Genomic DNA, 12,221 nt, shown 5'->3' with positions numbered 1-12,221 from the left:
CACCACAGATTTTAGCTTCTCTCTGTTATAACTTTATCCAAATGTGTGTTGCAGGTTTGTAGATTAACTAAACTTAGTGTCCATTTTCATATGCTGAAACTAAATACAAGGATATGTCTGGTATTACTTTTTAAAATTCCAACTTGGATAAGATAGTTTTTGAAATAAAACTAAAAATTCCCTTTTTGGGGGGTAAAAAGAGCCCAATGGGTTCACCGACGGGGTGGTGCACTGGCTGGAACGAGAAATAACCCAATGGGCCCACCGACGGGGTGGTGCACTGTCTGGAATGAGAAATAGCTCAGTGGGCCGACTGATGAGGATCGATCCTAGATCGACCGCGCATCAGGCATGCACTTTACCACTGGTCTACGTCCAGCCCCAAAAAATTTAAATAGAACTAGATGACAGAAAAAACAAATGGATCACCCATTGGACTGGTGATTATACCGTTTAACTAGTCCATCAGATTTATTATTCACATTTGGCGAGCAGGCCAATACTTTCTGTACCCCAGTAAGTACTGGCCACCATATTGTTTTCTCAAATCATCTGATTACTGAATGTACATGTAGTACAAATTAACATGTTAAGCAGTAACGAGTCTTAAACAGGGCCAAATTTTTAAATCCTGTTTTTCATTTACATACATGTAACTACAGGTATGTGTATTTACATTGCTTAAACACCTGTGTTTATAAAAAAAACAGCCTTCATAAATTCAGCCCTTACCTTTTGGTTATCTGTTAGATGAGACGTTTAACTAGTAAGTAAAATAATAAATAACATTTGAAGAAAAAATATTTAAGTACACACAAGTATATAATATTATAAATGAAAAAAAGAGTTTTGTTTAATGACACCACTAGAGCACATTGATTAACTAATCATCGGCTATTGGATGTTAAACATGTTGCAGATTTAGAGATATAATCTTAGAAAGGAAACCCGCTACATTTTTCCATTAGTAGCAAAGGATCTTTTATATGCACCATCCCACAGACAGGATAGCACATACTATGGTCTTTGGTATACTAGTTGTGGTACACTGGCTGGAACGACAAATAACCCAATGGGCCCACCGACAGGGATCGATCCGAAACCGACCACACATCGAGCGCTTTACCACTGGGCTATGTCTCGCCCCCTACTATTGAAATGTATATGTAGTTCAGTGGTAGAGTGCTCTCCTGATGTACAATCACTCACAGGGTCGGTGGATTAGCTTCAGTGGATTCTTCATGTTTTTGTTAGTGCCAAACAATTTGTACATGAAAGGCTGTGGCATGTGCTGTCTTGTTTATGTGTTTACAACTGCAGTTAAATGCCCTTTGCTGCTGTTCATTAGGAGTAGCCCATGTGGCCAAAATAAATATAATGTTCATCACCAAACAGCTGTTGTTTAAAAAGTGCTGAGGTGTTTTTAAACAGACAGTGTTTTTTACCCCCCTCGAGTACAGGGGGTGGGATCCAGCTCGGGCGGTAAAGCACTTGCCTGAAGTGTGTGAGTGGGACATAGCCCAGTAAAGCATTCCTTGATGCATGGTCAGTCTAGGATTGATCCCCATCGGTGGACCCATTGGGCTATTTCTCGTTCCAGCCAGTGCTCCACAACTGGTGTAACAGAGGCCGTGGTATGTACTATCCTGTCTGTGGGATGGTGCATATAAAAGATCACTTGCTGCTAATCGAAAAGAGTAGCCCATGAAGTTGTGACAGCGGGTTTCCTCTCTCAATATCTGTGTGATTCTTAACCATGTGTCTGATGCCATATAGCCGTAAATAAAATGTGTTGAGTGCGTCATTAAATAAAACATTTCCTTCCTTTGCCTGAAGTGCTTATATTGTAGGATAGAACCACCTTATAGCTAGTGGACCTATATTCTCTGATTGGTTTTTTCTCTCACTCTAACCAGTTCTCCACGCCTTGTATACCAAAGGCTGTGGTATGTGCTGTCCTGTCTGTGACAAAGTGCATATAAAAGATAACAGAAAAGTTAGCAGTTTCTTGTTAAAACTAACGAAATGTTTGACATCCAGTAGTTCTAGTGGTGCCCTTAAATATACCAAACTTTAATTTTTCCTTGAGTACTCTTAAGATGGAATGTAATATATGATGTTAGACTGTTTAAATAAATGTACACAATCTGCTGTTTCTAGTATGTACACCAAAATAGAAAAGATTGCCTCTTGATGGGTTTCCTTGCAAACCACTTCAGCAAAACTATCATTACCAAGCTCCTTGCTTGTGAAACTGTTAAAAGTCTAGACCCAAGGCATTGACAGAGCTTTGTCTGAAGTGTTAATATGTACTTGGAAGTCTGCAGATATTGGTGGAGTCTTGATGCTGGATTTTAAAGATTTATAAGCACAGAGCCTAGACTCTTGAGACAAAGAAATCAATACAGAGCACAATTCTTTTACACCCTTTTTCATTCTTGAGAGCACCAAGAAACACAACTCATTTCATTGGCATGGTGTCTCTGCTCGCTTGAGGTGCTTGCATTGCAGGATCGAACCACCTTGGTGGATCCATTCAACTGATTGTTTTTTTCTCATTCCAGCCAGTGCACCACAACTGGTCAAAGGCTGTGGTATGTGTTTTCCTGCCTGTGGGAAGGTACATATAAAAGGTCCTTTGCTGCATTAGGAAAAATGTAGTGGGGTTCCTCTGATGACTACAAGTCAGAATTACCAAATGTTTGACATCCAATAGCCGATGACTAATCAATGTGCTCTAGTGGTGTCATTAAACAAAACAAACTGTCTTCTTCTCTCTTTTTTTCTTTCTTCAGTTTATATATATATATAGGTATATGTATATGTATATGTATATGTATATGTATATGTATATGTATATGTATATGTATATGTATATGTATGTATCAGGATGTATCAGGATTTGTGTAGGTGGGGAATGAGTGGTTCTTCTCCCTTGGAGGTGGGAACAAAAAACTATTGTATCACTTGGTGTTATTTGAACTTTTAAATCTGCACTTCCAAATATATTTTTGTTATAAAATTTTACAATAGATCATCCAACATTAATTTTCTTACTAAATTACATGCCAGTGTTGATATCCTTTGTTCTGTACCTGCTAATCTAGGTCACATCAAAATGTATTATTCTCAACCCTCTATGTTAACTTTTCCATTCAGATATGGCACCTACTTCTATGTTTTATAATTTGTCACAGTGTAGAAGGCTGATTCTCCATTTTGACATTGAGAAGTGGGAAGGAAGGAAATGTTTTATTTAAGAGGCACTCAACACATAATTTGTATTTACGGTTATATGGCGTCAGACATATGGTTAAGGACCACACATATATTGAGAGAGGAAACCTGCTGTTTCCACTTCATGGGCTACTCTTTTTCGATTAGCAGCAAGGGATCTTTTATATGCACATCCCACTGACAGGATAGTACATACCACAACCTTTGTTACACCAGTTGTGGAGCACTGGCTGGACTGAGAAATAGCCCAATGGGTCCACCGATGGGGATCGATTGAGAAGTGGGACACTATTCCACTCTTTTCATTTAAAAAATATTCAAACGTTTTATCAAAACTGTAGTGGTGTTTGTATTTTGCATTAGCAAATTGTGTTATATGTGGTGAGATGTAATTGAGAGTCTGTTAAAATTGTACCATTGATGTGTTTGTATTTTACATTTGTAAATTGTGTTATAAAAGGCTCAGGTGAGATTGTCAGTTTATTAAAACTGTACATGTGTTTGTATTTTGCAATAGTAAATGGTATTTTAAAATGTTGAGGTGAGATTGTGAGTTTATTAAAACTGTAGTTGAATTTTGCCATTAGTAAATAATGTTATAATATGGTGAGGCGAGATTAAGTTTATTCAACCACAACTGGTCAAAGTCTTTCCTATCTGTTGGAGAGTGCATATAAAAAATCCTTTGCTACATTAGGGAAAATGTAGTAGGTTTCCTCTGATGACTACATGTCAGAATTACCAAACATTTGACATCCAATAGCCGATGATTAATTAATCCATGTTCTCTAGTGGTGTCGTTAAACAAAGCAAACTTTACTCAGTTATATAATATGGTGAAATGAGATGTAACTTTAAACTTTATTTTACTGTGCTGTCAAGTAAAAAAAACCCAAATCCAACCCAAACAAACAGCACTGCACTATTGTATTTCCAGTAACTCTGGCACTGGCATGCATGTACAGTTTTGTACAAGTTTCCACCAATTCCACTGAGAATGGTTCCATTGTGGTATGATGGATGATTTTAAAACCAGAAAACTAATTAATTACATCATTTGGAGACCATACAAACCTCGACCTTCAAACAGACCTTTTTATCAAGTATGTTTTATTTTCTACTTGAGCATTTCATGAATAGTTCTCCGGCAGCAAGAACGGGGCATGGGGAAAGATGGTAAACAAAGTGATTTCAGACTATATTTGCCTTCTGCTTCAATGCCAGACGATCAGCCAATCGGATCGTGGCAGGGAAGCATCCACCAATCTGATTGAATACCTGCAATAATGTCTGTGAGAGATGAATGCTGCTGTGGCATACCGGGAGCTTCATTCATCCCTGCTTGGTCCATCGGTTTCGCTCAGCTCCGTGTGTGAGAGAGGGAGTGTGTGCCAGCTCTAACAGGTTAGCTCATTGATTGACAAAAACCTCGGCTGAAAATAGTGTAAATGTATGTGGACCACTTCCATTGCACTTGGCTGGAAAAGTCATTGATGGATAGGATGGTCACACGACACCACAGACAGATAACCGGTGGTGGTGGCTAGTGGGTTTTTTCTAAAAACAAGCACATGCTTTGTTTGTGTCGGTTGTCGTGGGGGGCTGAGTGAAATTGAGGATGACGGAATGAATTGAGGAATTACATCTTGTTTAGCCAAGTGTTGCTCAATAATGCCAAGGGACCGCACTCAAGATTAGCTTCTATTGTTGAATCAAAACATTGATTTTGCCTCTGCTGCATAACTTGGGCATTGGATCATCTGAGGAAAAAATCTGACTTGTTACAGTTGTCTAGGTTAGTATGTACACAGCTAAAATGTTCGATAACTTTGTTTATTTTGCTTAAGAGTTCAGTAAATATTACATACATGTATTATATGTCTGTGTGCTTGGTAAAATTAACTCTCTACCGAAACAGTTTTGAAAATGAAATATTTGTGTACTAGCACATGTATGTATATTTTATATATATCTTTTTAGCGGTACATATGTTTTAACTTTAATATTGTGAGTTTAGATGTAAATCGTGGATATGATTTTGTTTGGTTTTAAAAAAGAAAGTGGCTACACATTTTAGAACCCAAAAAGTTGATAAATTACTAGCAATACTTTTTTGTCAGCTTAAACTCTGCTAATGAATTTTTAATATCCAAACTTTCAAAAGTTTGCAGAATTTGGCCTTTATTAAAAATCCAAATGTATTGGACACTACATTGTTTTGGGTTTGTTTTTTTCACCAAAAATAATGTAGTACCCAAAATGCATAGAACAGGTATCTTATTGCTTAATGGGGCAGGACATAGCCCAGTGGTAAAGTGCTCGACTGATACACGGTCGTTGGGCCTAATGGGCTATTTCTCGTTCCAGCCAGTGCACCATGACTGGTTTATCAAAAATCATGGTATGTGCTATCCTGTCTGTTGGATGGGTTATATATAAAAGATCCCTTGAGCACTACTAATGAAAAAATGTAATTAAAAAAATTATTCTGTTTAAACTATACCTAACAGAAAGTTATCAGTAAATGAAAACCTCCAGATAGATATATACTATATATATAATGTAGAGTTATCAGTAAATGAAAACCTCCAGATAGATATATACTATATATATAATGTAGAGTTATCAGTAAATGAAAACCTCCAGATAGATATAACTCTATATATAATGTAGAGTTATCAGTAAATGAAAACCTCCAGATAGATATAACTCTATATATAACGTAGAGTTTTGAAATGAAAGATACATTTGGTATGAATTATCTGTGTGGTCCTAGGCCCCGTTCCATGAAACAATCTTAGCGGTAAGATAAGGTAGTCACGCATTTATGGTGATCATAGCGCTAAGATCGCTTCGTGGAATATGGTCTTGAACCATTTGTCTGCTGTCATTTAACTGTAGTCGATATGTGTTGAAAAAAAAAAAATGTTTTGTTTAACAACAACACTAGAGCACATTGATTAATTAATCATCGGCTATAAACATAAATTTGGTAATTCTGCCTTATAGTCTTAGAGAGGAAACCCACTACATTTTTCCATTAGTAGCAAGACATTTTTCATGTACATGTGTACCATCCCACAGACAGGATAGCACATACATGTAACTCGGCCTTTAAAGTTTAATATACCAGTGCACTGATTGGAATGAGAAAAATCGAAGTGTGTTAAGTGCATCGTTAAATAAAACATTCCTTCCTTCCTGTTCATGAGGGGCGAGACGTAGCCCAGTGGTAAAGTGCTCGCTTGATGCGCGGTCGGTTTGGGATTGATCCCCATCAGTGGGCCCATTGGGCTATTTCTCGCTCCAGCCAGTGCACCACGACTGGTACATATCAAAGGTCGTGGTATGTGCTATCCTGTCTATGGGATGGTGCATATAAAAGATCCCTTGCTGCTAATCGAAAGAGTAGCCCATGAAGTGGCGACAGCGGGTTTCCTCCCTCAATATCTGTGTGGTGCTTAACCATATGTCTGATGCCATATAACCGTAAATAAAATGTATTGAATGTGTTGTTAAATAAAACATTTCCTTCTTCCTTCTTCCTGTTCATGCATGTATAAATGTGACAGCCCTAGTCACATCAGACTGCGCTATAGACTGCTACCTGTACCTGTACAAATAATGCATTGTTAAAACGCATGCTTTATAACTGTTCGGCTCATTTGCATTGCTATCCTCTTAACTATGAAATGTGTGACTACAGGTAAGTTTACTTTGGCAAGTAATGAAAAAGGCTGTTTGTTTAACAAAACTTAGAGCACAGCTGAATTTCTAGTCCAATGGGAGCTTCATATTTGGTCACGTGAAGTACATTTATATCCCGATAAAGTACTTCAGACATTCACTTTATAAGCGGTATTGCTGTACGTGCAGTCATAACGATTTTGGCTCTGCTCTAAGACAGTTAGAGGACGAGTAACAATACTTTATCGGCGTATAAAGGTAGTGTCGCACGAGAAAACGCTCGGCTAAAGCCTCGCCTTTGTCTCGTGCGACACTACCTTTATACGCCGATAAAGTATTGTTACTCGTCCTCTAACTATTACATCAGCACATTTTAAACTATGGCTATTGCATTTCTAAAGGTGTCCTAAAATACTGCTGTTTCAACACACGGTCTGGAGTTCAAAATTTGTTTTGTGTAATTGAAGCATTAGAGCACATTGATTTATTAATCGTTGGATGTCAAACATTTGGATATTAATTGTCACAGTGTAACACGTCATGTCTTAATTAAGAGTCTTATATATAAAGTTCCACAGACAGGATATCACATACCACTGCATTTCATGTACTAGTCATAGAGTACATGTTGGGATGGGGGAAAATTAAATCAGAGAATAGACCTACCAAGGGGATTCGTTCCTTCGACCCAAGTACCTCGGGCATGTGCTTTACTGACATAGCTAGATATCCCCCCCTCCTACCACCTACTACAGCCTTCAGGTCTATTGGGCTATCTCTCGTTGCAGTCAGTGCACCACAACTGGTATATCAAAGGCTGTGGTATGTGCTATCCTGTCTGTAGAATGGTGCATATAAAAGATCCCTTGCTACTAACAACGGGTTTCCTCTCTAGGACTATATTTCAAAATTACCAAATGTTTGAAATCCATTAGCCGATGATTAATAGATCAATGTGCTCTAGTGGTGTCATTAGACAAAACAAGTTTTAACTACAGCGTTCAATATACCACTACTAATTGGGGCAAGTCAAATTTAACTGAATCACTGAAGGTATGATCAATCCTAAAAGTCATTGTACATTGCAAGTGCTCGAAGCTACACATCCCATCCCTGCAACTCTGTCATAAATGTATATATGATATTAATCATATACATGTAATACTAATACTCATTAGCTCAAAGTGGTTGGTACTTGTAAACAGTGAAAATCCTCTAAACTGAACACCCATCATACCAAGTAAAAAGTCTGGTTTTAAGGGGTGTCTGGTTTAGAGAGGTTCTTTTCTATACTAATATTTAAAAATGGACCGAGAAACAAATCTGGTTCAGATGGAATTCTGGTTTACAGAGTGTCTGATTTTGATCAGTTTTACTATACATGTATATCACTAGTATCTTTTGGGGTTTTTTATATATAGATGTCACAAACATTTAACAGTGACAAAAACATTTTTATAAAATTTTATAAAGATGGGGATAATGAGATGCAGGGTGTAGCTAGGATTTGTTTGAGGGATGGAGGTGGACAGATGAATTCTTGGGAGTGAATGAGCATGGAAGGTGCAAGAAACTAGGGGGTCTGGGGGCATGCACACACACACACACACACACAGAAATTGTGAAAATACCATTTTGCAACCATTTCAGGGAGGTTACATATTTAAAACATCAGTCTCAATAACCAGTAAAATCCTTGTCCACCTCTAACTACGACCCTGAGATAAATAGTAAGGAAGAAATGCATAGTTCTGTTTAATGACAAACTCGACACATTTTTATTTGCTATTAGGTCATGCTCTATGTTTGCTGTCTGCATGTTGAGCTATCTCCGTATCACCCTAGTCCAGTAAACAGAGAACTTGCAGTGTCTGCTGGATAATCATACCCCATTAGGGTCATACACTCAGAAGACATGCCCATGACTGCACCCGTAAAGTGGGTGAAATTCTATATACATGTATGTGGCTTTAACCCCTACCCATTGAGCCTTGCAATGCACTCACTTTGAGCCAGTAATGCAGTGAAAAATTCACCCATTGCCTCAGTTGGGACATGAACCTACTAGCCTTGAGTCCATTGACATAATTTACCACTGTACCATGGAGGCCTGTCCAACTAGTATAGTTGTATGGGAGAAGAGAGCACTGGGGGTTGAGGTTTTTTTGGTTTTTTACTAACCAAAGATACTTTTAGTTATGAAATTAGCACCTGGGCACCAGTTAATAAATATGGATATGTTGTATATCTTTGCAAATAAATAAAAAATACTCTTAGCCTGTTGTTTTGAAGGCTTATCTGCATCTTCTTCTCAAGGGGCAGGACATAGCTCAGTGGTAAAGCACTTGCTTGATGCATAGTTGATTTAGGACTGATCCCCATTAGTGGGCCCATTGGGCTGTTGGTCATTGTAGCCAGTGCTTCACAAATGGTATAACAAAGGCCATGGTTTGTACATGTGCCATCTTCATCTTGTCTGTGGGATGCTGCATGTAAAATATCCCTTGCTGCTAATTGGAAAGAGTAGCCCATTGCGTGACAGCAGCATGTTTCCCTCTCTCATTATTTGTGTAGTCCGTAACCATATATTCGTATGATATAACCATTGTTAAAATGTGTTGAGTGCATCATTAAATAAATCATTCCTTCCATCGTTAGATTTCTTTGTGCAGCTCTAGATCTAAGATATTGCATAACATATTACAGATACCATGCAGCCATAAATACCTTCTTTTTTTTTCTTCTTTTATTTTCACAAAAAGATAGTGATCATTCTGTACATATACATATATATACAGTCTACAGATGCACCTTTGATGATGTACACATGCATGGTAAAAAGTTAGTGTGTTTTTATGAGCAAGCTTAGTTGTAGCTGCATGCAACTAGCTATAACTCTGCCTGTTTTTCAGGAAAACTCTTTTCAAGTAGAATTGGCATGAAATCATTGCAGTTACGGTATACTTCAACTTGCTGCACTAGTAGTGCATGTAAGTGATGTACATGTATACCTCATGTCATTTATCTTTTAATGAGTTTTCTTGTTTCCTTGACAACCATGCAAGATGTTTTTTTAAAAAAAATGAAGATTTACAAATTAACCCAATGGCTACAAGCCTAGGAGTTACAGGATTGTTTGTCTCAAGTGGCTGAATGTTGTAAAACTCGAGCCTTTTGGAAAAGGCTATACATATATTTATGCAGATTTAATGAGAACATGTCTGGGAATTTTTCAATTATGCAGGTTCATTTGTGTAATGAATTGGTACATTTTATAGATAATGTTTAATTTATTCAAAGCATATACAGGACTGTAGGCTAGCATGGCATGAACTTAATGGTGACACCAGGGCTCACCCTGGATCAAAAATACCTGTAGCCAAAATATTAGCCAAATGGAAATTTTATTAGCCATATTGAAAATGCATTAGCCAAATTTGTTTTACGCAGTACTGTATTGAGTATTTATATATGAATATGAAAACGTATCTTTTTCAGCTAATTGTGTACAAACTGGAATAAATAGGAATAACAAAACCTCAATGGGGGTAGGGGCAGTTAATATATTACTTCGATTTTTCAGCGGGGGTGGGGTTGGGATGGGGTTATGCAATATCTTCAGAGTTTGAAGCCAGTACCCCATACACCCACCCCTACTTCTAAGGCCTATGACATTAAATTAACAAACATACAGAAAATATGGGGGTGGGTTGGATGTTTAAGGATGGTGGGTTTTTTTTTTTTTCTTCTTCCTTTTTCCCAAATAAAAATTTGAGAGCTTTTTTTTTTTATATATATATATAGAGCTAATTATTTCTTTAAATAGCAATCTTTATGTTAGTTTCAATTGTTGTTTTTTTTCTTTGCTTTTTTTTTAAGTGACCCGTCAATTCCCCACCCCAAACAATTTCATAATTTGTGCCATGTTGTTGCGGTTGATTTCAGCGTCGTGTTAAATGCTTGTGATTTCTGCTTACAAAATTTAAATACTGCATGTTCATTTCCGGCGATTGCGATCTGCATGGGTACGAAATTAACAAAGACAAAGGAATAAACAAAAACTGCAGTTAGGTATTCATTGATGCGAATAACTATTGTTTTTCTACAAATTTACATCAAGATTTACTTTTGCGTAATCGTATTGTTTAATGTCCGCAACGATGTCTCTTGACACGCGGGTGTCGGCTGACTCTGAAGCGTGACATACATTCCACCGAGAGCTGTCCTCAGTTCAGCCAACGGACATTCTTCCTAACGTTCGCGAACTATTTGATTGGTGTTCATCGTGTCCATTTGGTTTAACGTGAAGCGCACAAACCAGTCTAGCGAACTTTTTGTTTTCGCTCGGTCTGGCTGAACTCGGCCCTTGAGATAGCCTACATGTCTTTTGGCATGTGTATTCAAATTGACACGCATTGTCGGTCTGTTTTTATTACTTTGGTTCAGAGATTTTACAAAGTAAAAATAACAAGCTACAGATCTTCCAGACATTGCTGTCATACATGCTGAATGCATGCCATTAAAATTAATAATCGTGATTATTAAAATATGCAAATATCATAAGGCCTACGCTGTATTCTGCATGACACCGTTTCTCGTTACCGGTCGCGAGATCGCTATTACGCTAATTGAATATTTGGTAGTATTATTATGTTTAAGGTGTTGGATAGATTATGTAACCGTTTGTTCACATCAGAAGACTGAAATGGCTTAGCCAAAATTTTAGCCACTTGCAAATTTTATTAGCCTTTTTTTTTTTATTTGGCTACCGACAGCGCGAGCCCTGTGACACAGTGCATTATGAATTGCCATAGGTCAGGATCATGCATTACCTATGGTAGTTTATTGCCACTGGATAAAAAATTATTGTTGTTGGAGGGATACATTTAAAAAAAAAAAAAATTGGTTTTTAATCTTTGTTGTATAAAGATTACTGGTTTAAGATTGCTGTAGGCAGGCATAGAATTGTCGATATTAAAATATTTTTAAAACATAACTGCATGATTTAACATTGCTGAATATAGGCAGCCTCAGCTTTGCCAAAGGAAGGAAGGAAATGTTTTATTTAACGACGCGCTCAACACATTTTATTTACAGTTATATGGCATGAATCATGGTTAAGGATAACACTGATATTGAGAGAGGAAACCCACTGTTGCCACTTCATTGGGCTACTCTTTTTGATTAGCAGCAAGGGATCTTTTATATGCACCATCCTACAGACAGGGTAATACATACCACAGCCTTTGATATGCCAGTTGTGGTGTACTGGCTGGAACGAGAAATAACCCAATGGG

General features: G+C 37.5%; 1 protein-coding gene across 3 annotated transcripts in view; it reads left to right on the top strand.

Moving 5' to 3' along the window:
- LOC121378975 overlaps nucleotides 1–12,221 on the top strand; it is a 58,706-nt gene that overhangs the window by 27,557 nt on the left and 18,928 nt on the right. The window contains exon 1 of one of the 3 annotated variants that reach the window (XM_041507392.1): nucleotides 4,075–5,032. The exons of the other annotated variants lie outside the window; for them this stretch is intronic. The gene's annotated coding sequence lies outside the window, so the exon portion shown is untranslated. Of the gene's footprint in view, nucleotides 1–4,074; nucleotides 5,033–12,221 lie in introns of those variants that run through there. 3 annotated transcript variants of the gene reach the window in all.

The sequence above is a fragment of the Gigantopelta aegis genome, chromosome 8 (genome assembly GCF_016097555.1).
Source record: "Gigantopelta aegis isolate Gae_Host chromosome 8, Gae_host_genome, whole genome shotgun sequence".
NCBI classification, from domain to species: Eukaryota; Metazoa; Mollusca; class Gastropoda; order Neomphalida; family Peltospiridae; genus Gigantopelta; species Gigantopelta aegis.
This window is presented reverse-complemented; position numbering and strand designations above follow the sequence as displayed.